Source organism: Xyrauchen texanus, chromosome 44 (genome assembly GCF_025860055.1).
Source record: "Xyrauchen texanus isolate HMW12.3.18 chromosome 44, RBS_HiC_50CHRs, whole genome shotgun sequence".
Lineage (NCBI taxonomy): Eukaryota > Metazoa > Chordata > Actinopteri > Cypriniformes > Catostomidae > Xyrauchen > Xyrauchen texanus.
In genome coordinates this window covers 14201244-14220027 of record NC_068319.1, presented here as the reverse complement: position 1 = coordinate 14220027, position 18784 = coordinate 14201244, and positions in this window count along the sequence as shown.

Below are 18784 nucleotides of genomic sequence, written 5' to 3'. Positions count from 1 at the left end.
CTTAAAATTACATAAAATATGTAATAATTACACAGTTAAGAAATGTTTACAAAATGTCACATTAATTAACACAAATTGAAACTAGCTCACTGCAGCCTAGCCGAACGTGTCATCGATTTCATTTTATAAAACGTTCACTTGATATTTGGAGCTTGTACATCATCTATATACTAACCGTGTTTTCTTTTCAACCACATGTGTTCCACTCCTGCCTGTCGCACGAGACAGTCCTGTCACCACTCCGCGCGTCTTCTTTCTTCTTCTTCTTCTTCTTCTTGTTGTTGTTTAATAGCCATTCACTCCTTAGGAGTATCACCGCCACCTATTGAACAATATACGTATTACATGGGTGTTGCATCTCCATTGCAAAAGTTTTGTGCGATACTCCGCACTTCCCTGAGCTTCTCCAGCTTTCACACGGGGCAACTGAAACTCCAGAGCAGGGCAAAGCACTACCATCCGTCCATACACATTATATTCTACACACTAATCCTGTGTTCGGTAAAAATGAAAAAGTGCCCTATACTCATGTTTTCCTCACAACTGCTTCTAAAACATCCAAAGCCTTTACTGGTCTACTCTTACTAAACAGACTACTTTGACATACCTCATATTTATTGCATACAAAAAAATACATGTTCTCAGTTTCCGGAACACCACATTCTCCCAATTCTTGTGCTTACCCATAATCTAGACAATATTACCTCTTCCTTGATTCCAGAAAAGAAATTGGATATTGTTTACAAAGATAGATTGTAGATTTGACTGTATATTAGTGTTTGCACTGAATATGACTGTTCCTTAAATCCTTAATCATTCACTTTAAAAAAAAATAAAATTGTTTTCAAAGAGAAAATGAATCAGTTCACCAGAAACCTAGTTCACCAAGCAAAAAGGGTCAGTATACCACCACATGTCTCATATCTGTGTGCTAAGCCAGTGGACAGGATGTGCAGTTTAAAAAAAGCATTGAGGTAAACATTTGTCTCTACTAAGAGTTTTCATTTGTAGGGAGTGCCCACCACTAGCCCGGTAAAAGCTCAGTTCAATGAATACTTCTATCAATAACGGTCCATGTATCTTTTGGTCATTCGATTTTCCTTTTAGAATCGGGTATTCAAAAACAAAAAACAAGTGGCTATTTGATTTTTGTTTTAAAATATAAAAATTGAAATTAAAATACAAAGCGTTTCTCTTTTTCTGTGTCAAAAAGTGATGAGTGATATTTTAAAAATAATTTGAGTTTCATTTTCTATTTCGGATAACAATAAATAACATATTAGCTATCAATAATGACATTAGCTATCATTTCTTGAAAAGACACCACTATACACTACACTACAAACTCTGTTGGCTAGCTGAACTGAATCATTAGTGAGGTCTACTTACTTTAAATGCATAGTGTGTGAGGTGTGCATAGAAGATTTGCATAGAAGATTAATCTAGGTCAAATGGTCAAAGTAGGTTTACATCACCCTGACATACATTTACATTTATGCATTTGACAGACACTTTTATCCAAAGCGACTTACAGTGCACTTATTACAGGGACAATCCCCCCCGGATCAACCTGGAGTTAAGTGCCTTGCTCAAGGACACAATGGTGGTGAATGTGGGGATCGAACCAGCGACCTTCTGATGAACAGTTATGCGCTTTAGCCCACAACGCCACCACCCCTCCAGACATAGGAAGCCCTTTGAAAAGTTTGCAATAGTTGGTTATAATATGCATGCAATATTATAGTGCACTGTGGCAGGGCGGAGGGCGGGGCCATAATCCTACACACCCGGTCCCGTATCAGGCTAATCAAGCCTCCGAGAGGGATGAAGGTCGACTGCAGAGGATCGTGCGGGAGAGAGAGATCGTTTACGGACATGTCCGTCATATGTGTGTGTTTGTCTTTTGATTGAGTTTAAAATTAAACTATTATTTGTATCGTAAAGCCGGTTCTTGCCTCCTCCTTTCCATTGATCCCTAATACAAAAGCCTGGTGTGCTACAAAGTGTTAGCTCATTCCAATAATGGTGTAGCAGTCGCTACAGGTTGTATAGACAACACTGAAGAAATTAATGTAAAATGTATGTAGACCTTTCAGAATGTCCACCTGTCCAATAGTGATAAGTAATGACTATTGCCCACTTTACACCAGACAAAACATCTTTTATCCAGAGAAGACCATTCATATGTAGAGCACAATAGTTGCAACCAATGTTGGGTGTAATCGTATTACAAAGTAATTTGTTACTGTAATCTAATTACTTTTAGGCACAAAAAGTAGTGTAACGCATTACATGCAAATTTATTGTAAACAAATTACAATTACTGATGTTCAGTGAAAGTAATTAATTTTAAGCACATTACTTGGGTTACAAATATTAAAAAAATATTATTGTGTTATACATATAAATGTGAATTCATTTTCATACAGTATGTACGCATGTTTGCATTTTTTGAGAGGGTGTGTGACAATGAACAAGGAGAAAATAGACATTATTTTGAATTTGTTATGTGAAGAAACATAAAAATTGTCAAGTGTTTTAGAAAGTAATTTAAAAGTAAAGTAATCAGTAACATGATTCATTTTTCAATTAAGTAATCAGTAAAGTAATCTGATTATAATTTTTGGGTAGTAGTTATTAATTTGTAATGGATTACTTATTTTAATAACTTACCCAACACGTGGCAACATATTGTGGAAGTGTTTCTTAGCATATTGGTCAGGACAGAGGAAAGATGAACAAAGTTATTTTGAAAGAAAATACAGCCTGCAGCCAAGAAGAATTAGGAAAGAAAATGTAACTTTCAACACAAAGTGTCAGGGTTTGGCTGGTTTTAGCAGTTAGCCAATTAGCCCCTGGTGGTAGATGCAATAACTACACCATTCAGGGTGTAAAAGCATCTTTCTCCATTGATGTTCATTGTGCAGTTTACTGATCTTGATCAATCATTTATGCTGAATTGGGCAATATTTCACCTTGTAGGTGTGTGAATTTAAGTAGTGAGTTAAGTTTCCATACAGACCCTACCAGTGGCGGGCCGTGCATTTAAAGTCTAGGCCTTCAGTGTGAAGCATGCCATTAAGAAAACAGTTTCACAATGAATAAGACACCCTATGCCTTTGGGCATCCTACATTATGTCACAGCTAACCAATAATACCATTTGACATTTTAAAAATACGTCCACGCACGGAAGCAAGATCTTGAAATGATAAAGCAAGCCTAATTTTAACTGCAGCATGACTGTTTTGTGAAATGAACGTCTCCCGAACACATGTTCAAAAATCATAATTTTTCATATGAATATACTAAGGAGGTCTATAATACCTGAAAAAATCTATCTTAAAATATTTGTGATTTAAATATTGCCTGCACGGTTATACTGTTCCATTCAAGTTGGATGTGGGATATTCCTACTTGATATCTCTGAGCATAAATGCATAGTAGATGAAGTGTCTGTCATTTTTAAACCACAGGTTCTACATGTTGCAATCCTTTTGTTGACTTCAGTATTGTATTGTTTACATCCAAATTAAATTAACTTTGGTATAATATTGGTAAAATGTCATCCTTGAACGCGCAATCTTATAACTCGGTTCTGCTCTCGTGGAAGTTGATTGGTTGGTTTTCTGATTAGTTGATTGTAGGGCGTTTAAATGCAGATTAAAAAAATAAATGAATTGTTTATTGGGGAAATGAATAGTTGATTTGCTGCACATTTGTAAATGAACAACTCTGATCTTTGTTTTCAGAAGGTATAGTCTTTCAAGTCAGAAGGCTAGAGTCTAAGTCAAGTCACAAGTCGAGTTATAAGTCTTCTTTGATTATGACAAGTCCAAGTCATGCAACTCAAGTCCACAACCCTGGACTCTACCGTTTCAAAGCAAAATGTGCCTATTTAAACCAATTTATGTCTTTATCTATTTACATACAATATTTTTAAATATTTTGTTATTTTCATTTCACTTTTGTAAGATTCAATTTGTAAATAAAATTGAAAGAAGTTTTATTTGAAAAATTTTTGCAATTAGTTGCACTTAGGTACAGGTACTTGAAACAAATATGAAATAAATAATAGATTACTAGTAGAAAGACGGCGAAATATACAGTTTTATGGTAGTAAATACAATAAATCAGATGGTCTTCCATTGTAAATTGACTTTAGTGTGTGTTCGATGTGGAGATACAGTTACTGGACACTGACAGGACAATACAACACTTCCTACTGCTGATAAGTGTGGGATACATTCTCATGATGTGTGACACTAATTTCGACATCAGACAGAGACTGGTGACAGGCTTTTCCTGAAAGAACATGAGCACTGAATTCAGATACTGATATTGCACACAAATGTGATGATAAACCCTTGTCACATATGACAGGAAATTAATTCAACATAACACTCACTCGTTTACATATAACATCAATATGAGGGTCAGCACTGCAGAGATGACAAACGCCACAGTCAAAGTTACATCTACAAGAGAGAACTAATTATCCAGAATAACAACAAACACTTTTCTAAAAGCCTGTTAATTTTCATGTATACAACTTGTACTTACATTACAATGTGGTACCAATAATATACACTGATGAGCCAAAACAATATGACCACCGGCCAACTATGCGGTCCTCTGCGTGCCGCCAAAACAGCGCTGACCCACTGAGGCATCCCTGGTGAAAAAAATAAATAAATATGCTAAGTGTACTTGAAGCCAGACTAATTATCAGTATGCTTCAAGTGTGTTAATGATTAGTTAACTTGAAGTGTGCTACTTTGGAACAACGAATTTTGTACTAAGTATATTTTAGTTGTAATTAAATTGTAGTAAAGCATAACTTTAAGTGTATTTAGTGTTCTTTTGTGTGCTAAATTGGAACAACTTCAAGTATACTTTAAGTATATGCCTGTATGGGGTTAAAGTGTACTATAGTTGTGTTACAAGTAAATTACAGATTAATTGCGAGTGTATTCGAAACATACAAGCAATATACCACACGTGTATAATATTTGAGTAAAAACGATATGCTAAGTAACACCTTTGGCTTATTCCAAATACTACAAATTGCACAATTTGTCTTCAATAACAAACTGTTCTTTCTTACCTATACTTTGTACAATATACTTTAAACATTACATCGTCTTACACAAGACATTTTAAATGTGTTTCCTGCTTACTGAAGGCTGAATTTCTTGGGGGACTTTTTTTACCCAATGCAGTTTTTTTCAATGCCATTACAATAAATAACATATAAATTCAATAACAGACAGTGTTTATGGACATGGTTTTATAATTGTAAAACATAACAAAAAGTACCAACAGTAGCTCCCTCCAATGACAGACATTAGGCACGAGGTTATGGTTAAAAGACCTTGTTGGATGCCTGTCTCTTATGAGGGGCTAAATCTTCCTTTATTTTTCTTCTCGTCTTCTTTCTTCCAGACATGTCTGCTTACATGTTCCCTCTCGAGAGGTCTCTCCTATTGCGTAAGTAGCTTACGCTATGGGAAAACTCAGTTTCTCGAGAAATATTGAAGTCTTTATGTAAAACGCATTGCAGCTGCACAGCAGACAGCAATGAGCGAGGCAGCTCGGTCATTGGCTGTGCCTCGGCAACTTGCTCGAACCAATGACGGGGCGACTCTGAACACGCGACCAATGAGTGCGCTTCACGCCCGCGCGCTCAGAGCCCGCCAAGATTGGCGTGGCTAAGGCTATATATTAGGCGCCCCGTCATGAGAGTTCTTTAGATTTAATCTCCTTCAGCAAAGACCTTCTCTTCGCTGGATCCTCCGGATTATTGGAGTCTTTTCGCTCGCTGTCGACAAGCCTACAGCAGGACTGCTACGAGGACGCCGGCGCCTTCAGCCGCCTTCAAAGCCTTCTGCTACGCCATCCGGCGCGCATCACCTTGATATCCTTTTACTAAGCTACTTTGCAAGTGTTCGCCTCTGCGACGCTTTTTTTGTCATTTAGTAAAAGAGCAAATTCGAGGCGTTGTTTCAAATGCCTTCGACCTGCGCCTCGTGCAGAGGCCCTCTTCCTGACGGGGACCGTCACATTTTCTGCGCTCCCTGCCTGGGACCTGACCACGCAGAAGCTGCTCTCACTCGAGGCGGATGCCCCGAATGTGACTCCCTGGGCCTCACCGAGCTGCACGCTCGCTTTGCCGACTTCGCCGCGAACGAGCCTGCTACCACCATGCTGCCATCCCCTCTGTTCGAGCCGCGCAAGAAAAAGCGCTGCTCACGGAGGCCGCCAGAGCACGCGGACTTCAGTGACGTCACGCCGGGCCCGTCCCCGCGTGCTTCACCACCACCCGAGGAATCCCTGCCGCCAGTTCAATTCACGCAGGCAGACCAGCACCCCTCCGGAGCGGTGGGTCTGGTCTCGTTCGGCGCTTCAGGGGACGATGGTGAAAAGGATGACAGCCTTTCCATTGACGCTGCATCCGACGACTGGCTGGGCTCGGCCTTCGACCCCGCGCCGTCGACATTAGCGGACACGAGCACGGGCATCAGCATGGATTCAGAGATCGTCCGCATCCTGTCCAAAGCCGTGGAAGACCTCGGGCTCGACTGGTCTTCTCCGGAAGAACCCGCCCACAGCCGGCTGGACGAGTGGTTCCTGCAAGGCATTACCCAGTCCCCTTACAGGCGGCTGGAAATGTCTGTACAGCAGTCAATGGGCCAGTCACAGAACTCGCTCACCTGCAATCAAACGGCGTTTTAACGGCAACACACAGAAATCACAAAAAGAGTCATTTTCTGCCTGTGTCACTAAGGGGTCACGTGTCCACACTAAAGTGCGCATTCCCACATATCAATACTGTCCAAACAGTGCCGAATACTTCCCCAGCTCAAGCTGGACGCCCCATAAATGTGGATCGTGTGCCTATTGTCATGTATGCACCACTACACACAAACAATGTTCCCACAGTTATAAACACTTCCCCAGTAAAAGCGGGAAATACTATAAAGGTAGCACGCGTGCCTGCTGTCATGCATGCACCCCTACACACAAACACTGTATGCATGCCCAAAAACCCCCCGCCGTGAGCGGGAGGCTTTATGAAAATGGCGCGCGTGCCTACTACGGTATATGCACAGTTACAGTTCTCTGGCTCATGCCGCGAGCATCACAGATGCGACGCACGAGCCAAGAAACTCCCCGCTAAGAACGGGAAGCTTTATGAAAGTGGTGCGCGTGCCTATTACAATGTATGCACCCCCACCCGTAAACACTATATATAAAGTTTCAAACATTTCTCCAGCTCATGCTCTGAGCATTACAGAGATAGCGCGCGTGCCTGTAATCTCACACGCACCCCTGCACTCGGCACTCAACAAAGCTGCTCAGCGCGCTCCCGCGCCTCTGAGAGCTGTAAGCTCAGTGTTAGCACAAGGCAATTCGCCGGCAGGGCCCATACGTCACTGCGACACGCCCCCAGCCAGCATTCAGCCCATATCTGTGGGAAATAATCCCCGACATGCCGAAATGGGTTTTGAACATAATAAAACACGGTTACTCGCTTCAATTCGCTCGCAGACCACCCCGCTTTTCAGCGGTGGTCGAGACGAAAGTGAGGAAAGATGTTTCAAAAGTTCTACGCACCGAGGTGCTCAAACTGATAGAGAAGGGCGCTATAAAAACTGTTCCTCCCTCTATGAGCGAGGCGGGTTTTTACAGCCGCTACTTTCTCGTCCCGAAAAAGGACGGTGGCCTCCGCCCCATCCTAGATCTCAGACATCTGAACAAAGCTTTAATGATTCGCTCGTTCAGAATGTTAACGACCAAACATATCCTCGCGCAAGTTTGCCCCGGGAATTGGTTTCTATCAGTGGATTTGAAAGACGCTTACTTTCACATTCCCGATAGCGCCTCATCACAGGCCATTTCTGAGATTCGCTTTTTCGAGGGACAGTCATACCAGTACACAGTACTACCATTCGGCCTATAATTGGCCCCCCGTACATTCACAAAATGTATGGACGCAGCACTTTCCCCCCTGAGACAGCGGGGAGTGCGAATACTGAATTACCTCGACGACTGGCTAATCCAAGCACAATCAGAGAGTCAGTTAACGACGCACAGATCTTGGATTATCAGCCATCTAGAATGCCTGGGTCTGAGAATCAATTTTGCAAAGAGCGTGCTATCCCCCAGTCAGAATATCTCTTTTCTGGGAATAGTGCTAGACTCAGTGCAGATGACGGCGCGCCTCTCATCAGAGCGCACGCTCGCTATTCGGCGCCTTGCAACATCATTCAGAGCGGGGGCGCGTGCCCCCGTCAAACGATTTCAAAGGATGCTCGGTCTCATGGCCTCTGCATCAGCTGTACTCCAGCTAGGATTGTTGCACATGCGTCCTCTCCAACGCTGGCTCAAGAGCCGTGTCCCCACTCACCCGTGGCGCTCGGGCCACTTTTTAATCAGAGCGAATCACGGCTGTATAAAAGCCCTGATGCCCTGGAAGGCCGTCGACTGGTATCAAACCGGCGTGAGTCTGGGCGTGAACACACAGAGAAAAATGATCACGACAGATGCCTTCAAAATAGGATTGGGGGCCCTTAACAGGGCAGGCCTGCCTCCGGTTTTTGGTCAAACCCGGAAAAGCGCCTACATATAAACTGTCTGGAAATGAAAGCGGTCGCCTTGGCTCTCAGAGCCCTGCTTCCATACCTGAAAAATGAACACGTCCTGGTCTGAATGGACAACATGACGGTAGTATCGTATATAAATCGCCAGGGTGGACTCAGGTCGAGCTCCCTGCACTCTATGGCCAGGGAGCTCATCTTATGGTCACAGCACAACCTGCGCTTGCTGAGAGCAGCGCATGTGCCAGGCGTCCTGAACCAGGGAGCGGACATGCTGTCCAGAGATAAAGTTCTCCCAGGAGAATGGTCTCTCCACCCCCTGACGGTTCAGTGGTTATGGCAAACCTTTGGCGAGGCAGCGGTCGACCTCTCCGCCTCCAGGGAAAATGCGCACTGCCCTCTTTTCTTCTCAAAGAGACGGACCGCTCGCCCAAGTCTGGCCGAGCTGCCCCTTGTATGCTTTTCCCCCGATCGCGATGCTACCTCAGGTCATCAGTCGGATCAGGGAGGTGAAATGTGCAGTGCTCCTGGTAGCCCCACTCTGGAAGAAACAGACGTGGTTTCCAGAACTAATGCAGATGATGCAATCTGCCCCATGGCCGATTCCGTTGAGGCTGGACCTCCTCAGGCAGGCCAACGGGATGATTCTTCATCCCCGCCCCCGATCTGTGGGCCCTTCATGCATGGCCCCTCAACGGGTTCCAGAGAACCTCCCCAGCGGAGTGTTGAGAACCATCACTGAGGCGCGAGCGCCCTCTACGAGGCGCTTATATGCCCAAAAGAGGAAAGTGTTCAGTGACTGGTGTGATACCAAGAGCTTGAACCCCAAATCGTGTGAGATACCAAGTCTACTCGCCTTTTTGCAAGAGCTGCTGGAGGCGGGCCGCACACCCTCCACGCTCAAAGTCTGCCATAGCAGCGTCACACAATCCTGATAAAGAACGCTCATTAGGGAAAAACGACCTAATCATTCGTTTCCTAAGAGGTGCTAGGAGGATGAACCCTCCTCGCCCCCCCTCGGTACCAATCTGGGACCAGGCCACGGTCCTGGACGCACTCAAGAGTGCCCCGTTCGAACCTCTCCGAACCGTGCACCTTAAACAGCTCTCGCTCAAAACTGAGCTCTTGCTGGCACTCGCCTCAGTCAAGAGAGTGGGCAACCTGCACGCGCTGTCATCAAGCGCTGCTTGCTTGGAATTTGGACCTAACGACTGCAGAGTTGTCCTTAGGCCAAAGCACGGGTATATTCCTAAAGTGCTCTCCACACCCTTCAGAGTACAGGTGATATCTCTGGCAGCGCTATCGTCTCCAGCAGATGAAAGCAACGCTAATTTACTCTGCCCGGTCAGGGCGCTCAGAGTATACTTGGAACGTTCTGCCTCATTCAGACAGACGGAACAATTATTCGTATGCTTTGGCGGCCGCACTAAAGGTCTCGCAGTTTCAAAGCAAAGAATATCGCGCTGGATAGTAGATGCTATAGCGCTGGCTTATGAAGCCAAGGGCCTTCAATGCCCCTTAGGCGTCAGAGCTCACTCTACGAGGAGCATGGCCTCCTCGTGGGCGTGGTCGAGTGGGATACCCATTGAGGATATTTGTGCAGCGGCAGGCTGGGCCTCGCCTTCGACATTTATCAGGTTTTATAACCTACAGGTCCCCTCATTGCATTCCAACATTCTATCAGCCTGACTGTAGTATGGACTGGAGTACGTATATGCTGAGCATTATCTCCTCCCTTATAAGGTCCGTCTCTGACTGACTTAGAGGGTTTTTTATGCATATCAGTAAATAGAAAAATCAGTACATAAGATATGTGCTTGTGTTTTTACAATGAGCGCCCCACCATGGGCCACCTTGGGGCAAAGGCGCTCTGTATTATCCCATTATATAGCTTGCCGTTGGCCGGCTCGTTGAATAATCACTTTGCTTTAAGGCTCAGGCATCTGCCTCTGGCTTTATAGAGCGAAGTCAGCACACACAGCGTTTTGCATGGTGTTCCCATAGCGTAAGCTACTTACGCAATAGGAGAGACCTCTCGAGAGGGAACGACTCGGTTACTAACGTAACCTCGGTTCCCTGAGAGGAGGGAACGAGTATTGCGTAAGCTGCCGTGCTTGTGCTTGGTCAGTCGCTTCAGTCGATTGAACCTAAAGAACTCTCATGACGGGGCGCCAAATATATAGCCTTAGCCACGCCAATCTTGGTGGGCTCTGAGCGCGTGGGCGTGAAGCGCGCTCATTGGTCGGGCGTTCAGAGTCGCCCCGTCATTGGTTCGAGCAAGTTGCCGCAGCACAGCCAATGACCGAGCTGCCTCGCTCATTGCTGTCTGCTGTGCAGCTGCATTGCGTTTTACATAAAGACTTCAATATTTCTCGAGAAACGGAGTTTTCCCATAGCGTAAGCTACTTACGCAATACTCCTTCCCTCCTCTCAGGGAACCGAGGTTACGTTAGTAACCAAGTCATTTATTACTTCGCGTGGCTGTCGCTGGTCAATTTTCTGTCGTCTTTTTTGGCGCTTCGCTCAACAGGTGTTTTCTTATTTATTTACGGGCGGAACACTAGCACCGCAATGAATAGTTCCGCCTCCAAACTATAGTTTATATTTATTTTCCCATGTGCTTTCATGTATAGGCACTGCCGTATTTCGTAGATAGGATTTAATTTTATTTATTTGTATTGTTTTGTAACTGGTATCCTAATTTGATTCATTTTTATTCTTTATTTTGTATTGTATAGGGAATTAACTGGTATTGTTATAGTTTCAAGAAAGATACACCAGTATTTTGTTTAATATAATTATTTTTTTATTAGAGCTGCTTTAAAGCAGCATTGAGTAAATTATCCCCAAGGAAAAGATTGTTTGTGTCCCCAAGGAAAAGTGTGTGTGTGTGTGTGTGTGTGTGTGTGTGTGTGTGTGTGTGTGTGTGTGTGTGTGTGTGTGTGTGAAAAGACACACATACACACACATTAGGGCAACAAAATAATTCCTGAGAACAAGAGTTTTCATTTGATATATAGTATCTTTTTTGGATATCTTTATTTAAGTGTTATTTGAAATATCATATTAATATTTCTACCACATGACCTCACGGTGGCGCCGATTTGCAATGCAAATGATTTCAGGCCTTATTTTGTTATCTTATGTAATATAAATGCAGAAGTGATTCTTATCATCAAAAAGTTAAGATTTTAAGCTTTTAAACGATACCCCATATGCCTGATTTATGTATTCTGTGACTTGAACATTTTAACCATAAACTTTTTTCAAGACGCCTCCTCAACCGCAGAGTTGAAGAGGTCAATTAAATCTGTAGTTACACTGTTGCCTTACTCTTAATTTTAAACCTAACCATAATATAAACCACAACCACAACCCTACCCCTAAAGCTCAACCATCAACCTAATTAACCGCAAATCTGAATTTTCTGACAATTTTACAGAACAACATGTAGTTACCCAATAAATACATTGTATTATTCATGTATGTATTTCAATGCAAGTACATAGTAGTTAAAGACACCAAAAACAAAAGTGGGACCATACATTCTAATAGCGTTTGACAGTCGAGAGTCAAAAATGGTTCTGTTTGATTTGTTTTAACCAGAACTTAGTATCAGCCTAAAGATGTTCAGTTTTTGTTAAGTTATTCATGTGTAATGTAACAGTCATTTTCTCATGACATATTTTAGTGTATAAAAAGAGGATGCTAAAGAAGTACTGCTACCACAAACACTGAGTGGGCAGGAGTGTGAAAGACCTATGCCATATCCTGTGCTAAAGGAGTTTCTAAAATTACCAAATATATGTATTGTTACAAATTAAACTCTAGCATCTACTTAGGATAGCAACTAGCAACTTACTGTAGCAAGAAGTATGCTTTATTAGGGCCCAAGCAGGTGTGAGGTCCCGATTGTTCTTCTAGGAGTTTATTATTATTAGGAAAATTCAATTTTTGGGAGGCTCTGTAGCACAGGCCTTTTCACATACAGTCACCAAACTTTGTACACATATAGATCTCATCAAGCTGGACAACTTTCCCCCTCACAGTCATAGGCTCTACTCAACTGGAAGTCTGCCATTTAGCATTGTTTGAAAAACGCATGCGCTGGAATTTGAAATACTCCTCCTAGGTGATTTATGTGATAGGCACCAAACGTGGGCAACATCATTCCAAGACATTGAAGATGCTAAATTGTGAACAGATTTTTGATATTTCAAATTGTGTTGCCATTGCAAGGCAATAAATTCATGGCGAAAAATTTAAAACAGGAAGTGCTCATATCTTTGGCCTGCATTGTGCGATTTAGATCAAAATTTAGAAATGTGATTGGTATTGGGGGCTGATCACATGGATATGACTATTGTGTTGCGCACAGTCATAGTGCCACCAACTGGCAGAAGGATGTGTGGCACTTTTGACAGATCTTGGAATAGCACTCTTATTTTTATCTGAGCTGTTTCAAATAATTTTATAATAATGTCATTATATTTTTGTTACATCATTAAACGATGATCGTGCACTGCTTGAGTGATGACACTGACACAAGCATTTTCACATAGCAGCATTTACTAACTCGTTCACTATACAGATGATACACTGAATTGTTCTGCGCATGTACAATATACAACAGGGAACAAGTACGGAGTGTCATAAGGAGGAAACATTAAACGTTTAGAATGCAATACACAACATATTCCTCCCCTTTTACTTTTAACGTCAACCTCAACAAATAAATGCTTTGACATCATACTTGTCTTTAGTTTAGGAACATTATTATTATTTTATAAACACTTTATAAAACTGTTCTAACTCTAGGGACAGAGGGTAGACTGCCTCATTTCCCTGGCTGAACCCTGGGGATTATTCTGCCCCAACGTCGTGGGTTAGCCACTAAACTAGAGATCTAATCTCCGGGGTGGTTTTCGCACTCTCGTTGAATAACGACGAAGAACAGGCACAGGTGGTGTTTCTACTAGCGTGTCTGTAACAGTCACTGGAGAGGGAGATGTATTCTCAGAGGGGACGCTTACCCAAGGTTCACTTGAAAATGGTGTGGGTAAGGTTTTTGGTACCACATCCTGACCAGAGTTGATGTGAGATGTGTGTTGTTGTGTCTCCAAATAATAGGGATCATCACTGGAGATTGTCGAGGACAACAACTGGTCAACATGTCTTCTCCATATCAGATTTTCCTTTGTTTCAACGATGTACGAAACAGGGCCGGTTTGGGCAAGAACGGTTGCGAGTACCCATTTTGCTCCTTTTCCATAATTACGAGCAAGTATGCCGTCACCTGTGTTGAACCTCCTGAACTTCGCTTTGGATCGCCTCTCCACCTGCATTCGCTGTTGTGACAATACAACTTGTTTGGTTCCTGTTGGTCTCAGAAGATCCAGTCTGCTGCGTAGTTGTCGTTTCAGCAATGCTGTAGCTGGGGAGACTTTTGTGACTGCATGAGGTGTGTTTCTATAAGACAATAGAAATGTGTTCAGTCTTGAGATGTCTTTAAAGCCTTCTTCAAGTGTCTGAACGAATCGTTCAGCCAGGCCATTTGTGGATGGATGATAAGGAGCAGACCTGATGTGCTGAATTCCATTTACACTCAGAAAGGACTGGAACTCTTCAGACACCAGCTGGGGGCCTTTATCACTTACAAGCTGTTGTGGCAGCCCAAACAGTTCTAAGCTCCTCAATGGTTTTCTCAGAGGATGTGTTATGCATGACTGCAACCTCAGGCCATTTGCTGTGAGCGTCCACAATCACCAGAAACATGTGGTTCTCCAATGGTCCTGCGAAGTCTATATGTATTCTTTGCCATGGCACCTCTGGAAAATCCCATGGATGTAAGGGGGCTGTCTGGGGCATATTCCTTACATTCTGGCACTCTGAACAACCCTTTACTTCCTCTTCGATCTCTGAATCTAAGCCAGGCCACCAGAAGTAGCTGCGTGCCATCTCTTTCATCCTCACTATTCCCGAATGGCCAGCGTGAAGTTCTTTCAGCAAAAGGCTCCTCAGGGGCGGGGGTATAATGACACGATAACCCCAAAGTAAGCAATCCGACTGGACTGTCAACTCATTTCGTCGAATCAGATAAGGTTTGAATTTGTCTGTCATCTTTCCTCTCCAGCCATGAGACATCCAGGCAGGAACTTCTGACAAAACTGGGTCAGTTCTTGTGAATCGTTTCACTTGGGCAGCAGTTACTGGAGCACTTTGCACTTCTTTGAAGTAGAAGATGTCGACTTGAGGGCATTCTGGTTTTGTGTCTGGCAGAGGCAGCCTTGACAGTCCATCTGCATTGCAGTGCTGCTCAGACCTCTTATATTTGATGTCATATTGGTGAGCCGACAGCAACAGAGCCCAACGCTGCATGCGATTCGCTGCCAGAGAGGGAATGCCAGTTTGGGGACCAAAAATGGAGGTAAGTGGTCTGTGGTCTGTGAACAGGGTAAATCTGCGCCCAAACAGGTACTGGTGAAATTTCTTTACACCAAATACGATTGCTAAAGCTTCTTCGTCAATTTGAGCGTAATTACTCTCTGCTGAGTTCAGAGTCCTTGACGCAAAGGCGATTGGTCTTTCTTCACCGGATGGCATTACATGTGAAAGTACCGCCCCGACACCATACGGTGAAGCATCAAATGCCAACTGTATTGGTAGTGCAGGGTTGTAATGTGTGAGGACCTCCAATTGTGTTAATGTGCATTTCACGTCCCTGAATGCCTTTTCACATTTGTCCGACCATTTCCATTGTTTGGACTTGTTTAACAGTTCATGTAGTGGACGAAGCCTACTGGAAAGGTTTGGCATGAACTTTGTATAGTATGTTAACAATCCTAGGAATGATCGCAGCTGGCTTACGTTCTTTGGAGATGGCGCATCCACGATAGCTTTTACCTTTGATGTTGCTTTGTGAAGACCAGCGCTGTCAATTACATGTCCTAAATACTCGATGGTAGGCTGGAAGAAGTCACATTTGTCTTTCTTCACCCGAAGGTCATACTCTTTTAGTCTTTGTAGTGTTGCATTCAGGTTCCTGAGATGATCCTCATCATCTTTTCCTGTGATTAACAGATCATCGAGATAACACTGTACTCCATTCAATCCACTCAGAATCTGGTCCATGGCACGCTGGAACAACGCTGGAGCCGAAGTTATGCCGAAAGGAAGCCTCTGATATCTGTACAGGCCCTTTGTGTGTGTCACGATGGTCAGCAACTCTTGGGAAACAGGATTGACCTGCATTTGGAGGTAAGCTTGACATAAGTCTACCTTGCTGAATTTCTGGCCGCCTGCTAATCCAGCAAAAAGATCTTCAATTAGCGGCAAGGGGTATTGTTCTACAGTTAAAACAGGGTTGACAGTAACCTTGAAATCGCCACAAATTCTGACTGATCCATCAATACAGGAACAATTGGCATGGCCCACTCGCTAACACTCACTTTCTTCAGTACGCCAGCTTCTTCCAGACGGTCTAGTTCAGCTTCTACCTTAGGCTTAATTGCGTAAGGAACGGGGCGAGCTTTTAAGCACTTAGGTTTGTCTTTCATGTTTCCCAATTCATCTCCAAACACCTCTGCATGCTTCCTCAGGATGTGTTGTAGGCTAGTAGACTCTTTCGCCACTAAATGTACTTCCTGCCAATTTAGCTTTATTTTCTCTAGCCATGATTGGCCTATCAGAGCTGTGTGACTACTGCCTTTCACAATATACAGTGGTAAGTTTACCTTCTGTTTGTTTAGCTCTACAGTCACATCCACGACTCCCGAAAGAGGTACAAGCTCACCTGTGTATGTTTTCAAGGTCAGCTTCGCTTCCTTGAGACAGAGGTATGGCCACTTCTCTTGGTAAGTTGACTCCGCCATGAGCGATACAGCTACCCCTGTGTCCACTTGCATGGGAACAGCCTTTCCATCTAACAGTGGCGTCACCCAGTAGCCATCAGAATTTGAAGACACAGACATTACATGTGAATATTTATTTTCATCAGATTCGTACTCTTGTTGTTTCCCTGTATATTCCACCTGATTTATGTTTTTCTTTTTGAATTTTTTTACATAGCTTTTCTTAAACTCTACAGGTTTAGCTGGATTTACTTTCTCATTTTGCTTTTTGTTTTGGCATACACGTTCAATATGCCCTTTTCTCCCACAGTTTCTGCAATCTTTGTCTTTGAACCAGCATTCCTGTGCCAGATGACCACTCTTTCCACAGTGGTGACATGCTTTCTTACCATCATGTTTCATTCTTTCACTGTAGCCTACACTTTGTGGACTTGACTGGATGTGCTTAACGCTTGTGCATCTTTTGCAGCCATTTCCATGGATACACCGATTTCCATCGCTCGCTCTAGAGTTAGATTACTTTCGCATAAGAGTCGCTTTTGAATAGTCTCACTAAGCAACCCGCACACAAATCTGTCTCTTATAGTGTCACTCATTGTTGTGCCGAACTCACAGTGTTCTGACAGACGCTTCAGTACAGCAACAAATTATGCGATCGATTCTCCCTCTAGCTGATTGCGTTTATGAAAGCGGAATCTTTCAGCGATTATGAGGGGTTTTGGTGCATAATGTTCCTGGAGCATTGTTACAATGTCCTTGAATGGGCTATCACCAGGCTTATTAGGCTGGACCAGGCTATGCAATAGATTATATGTCTTACTGCCCATTACACTGAGAAAAGTTGGTACTAGAACCTCATCTTTTATCCCGTTAGCTTTGACAAAATAATCAAACCGCTCCGTATACGAGCTCCACTGCTCGACAGTTTCATCATATGGTCCGATTTGTCCCACTAGACCCGCCATTTTTGGTCTGTTTGTCAGTGTACTTTACCACTCACTCTTCTTTTGTACCGGTCTCTTTTCCCTCCCGTGCCGTTTCTTTGTCTATTTGCGCTATTTCCCCAGTGCGACGAGCATCGCATAGACGCACATGTGTTTTGCCTGTTAGCTTCCACTGAACACATGCCGTCACGGTTAACGGGCCGCTGTCAGCTGAATAGCACGTACATTTACAAGTATAGCGGAGAGAGAAGAGAGTGTTTATCCTCGTCGCCAGTTTTGTTACATCGTTAAACGATGATCGTGCACTGCTTGAGTGATGACACTGACACGAGCATTTTCACATAGCAGCATTTACTAACTCGTTCACTATACAGATGATACACTGAATTGTTCTGCGCATGTACAATATACAACAGGGAACAAGTACGGAGTGTCATAAGGAGGAAACATTAAACGTTTAGAATGCAATACACAACAATTATGAAGGGATTTTCGATATCTTAACCATCGTTGCCATGGCAATGCGTTAAACACTATTATTCCTTTTTATGTATATTCATATGTTTTGCATACTTGGCATAATTTACCCATATGTTTGGCCTTGAGGGCTGATCACATTGATGTATCTACTGTGGGTCATGGTCGTAGCGCCACCATCAGGCAGCAGGAAGCAGAGGTGTGGACTCGAGTCATGTGACTAAGTTGGACTCGAGTCAGACTGGAGTCATGAATTTGATGACTTCAGACTCGACTCGACAAAATGTACAAAGACTTGCAACTCGACTTGGACTTTAACATCAATGACTCGTGCTTCACTTGGACTTGCGCCTTTTGACTCGAGAAGACATGCTACTTCCCATGAAAACTGGGGAAAAAATGTTCACACGGCCGCGCCACTCTCAGTCTATCCGCATCTGTGAAAAAAATGTGCACCACCTGTAGCCTATGCATGCAGAGAGCACGCGCGCTGCCTGCACGACATCCAATCACTGTAGTCGCACGTTGTTTTGATTCGACAGCATCTAAGCAGGCACATTGCAAGACAATCAATGAAGCGCAACAAGCAACGACGCGCCAGTTGGCAAAATGATACCGAATAGAGTTTCGTTTGGCTATAAAAATTACGAGGTAGTCGACAAAAAACGAGTTGCAATTTGCAAAACATGCGGGTCGAAGATTACAGACGGAGCTGCTACAACGTCCAACTTTGTTCGACACCTGAAGTTGCACAAAGAAAGGTACGTTTTGAACGAATGCTAAGCACCTTATCGGATGTACCGTAACTTACTAGCTGCTGCATATTTACTGTATCAACGAGACAGTAAACGGACGTCTCCTTTGTTGGTTCATGCTTACAAAAATAGGGATTTTTGAACCCGGATTTTATGAGGT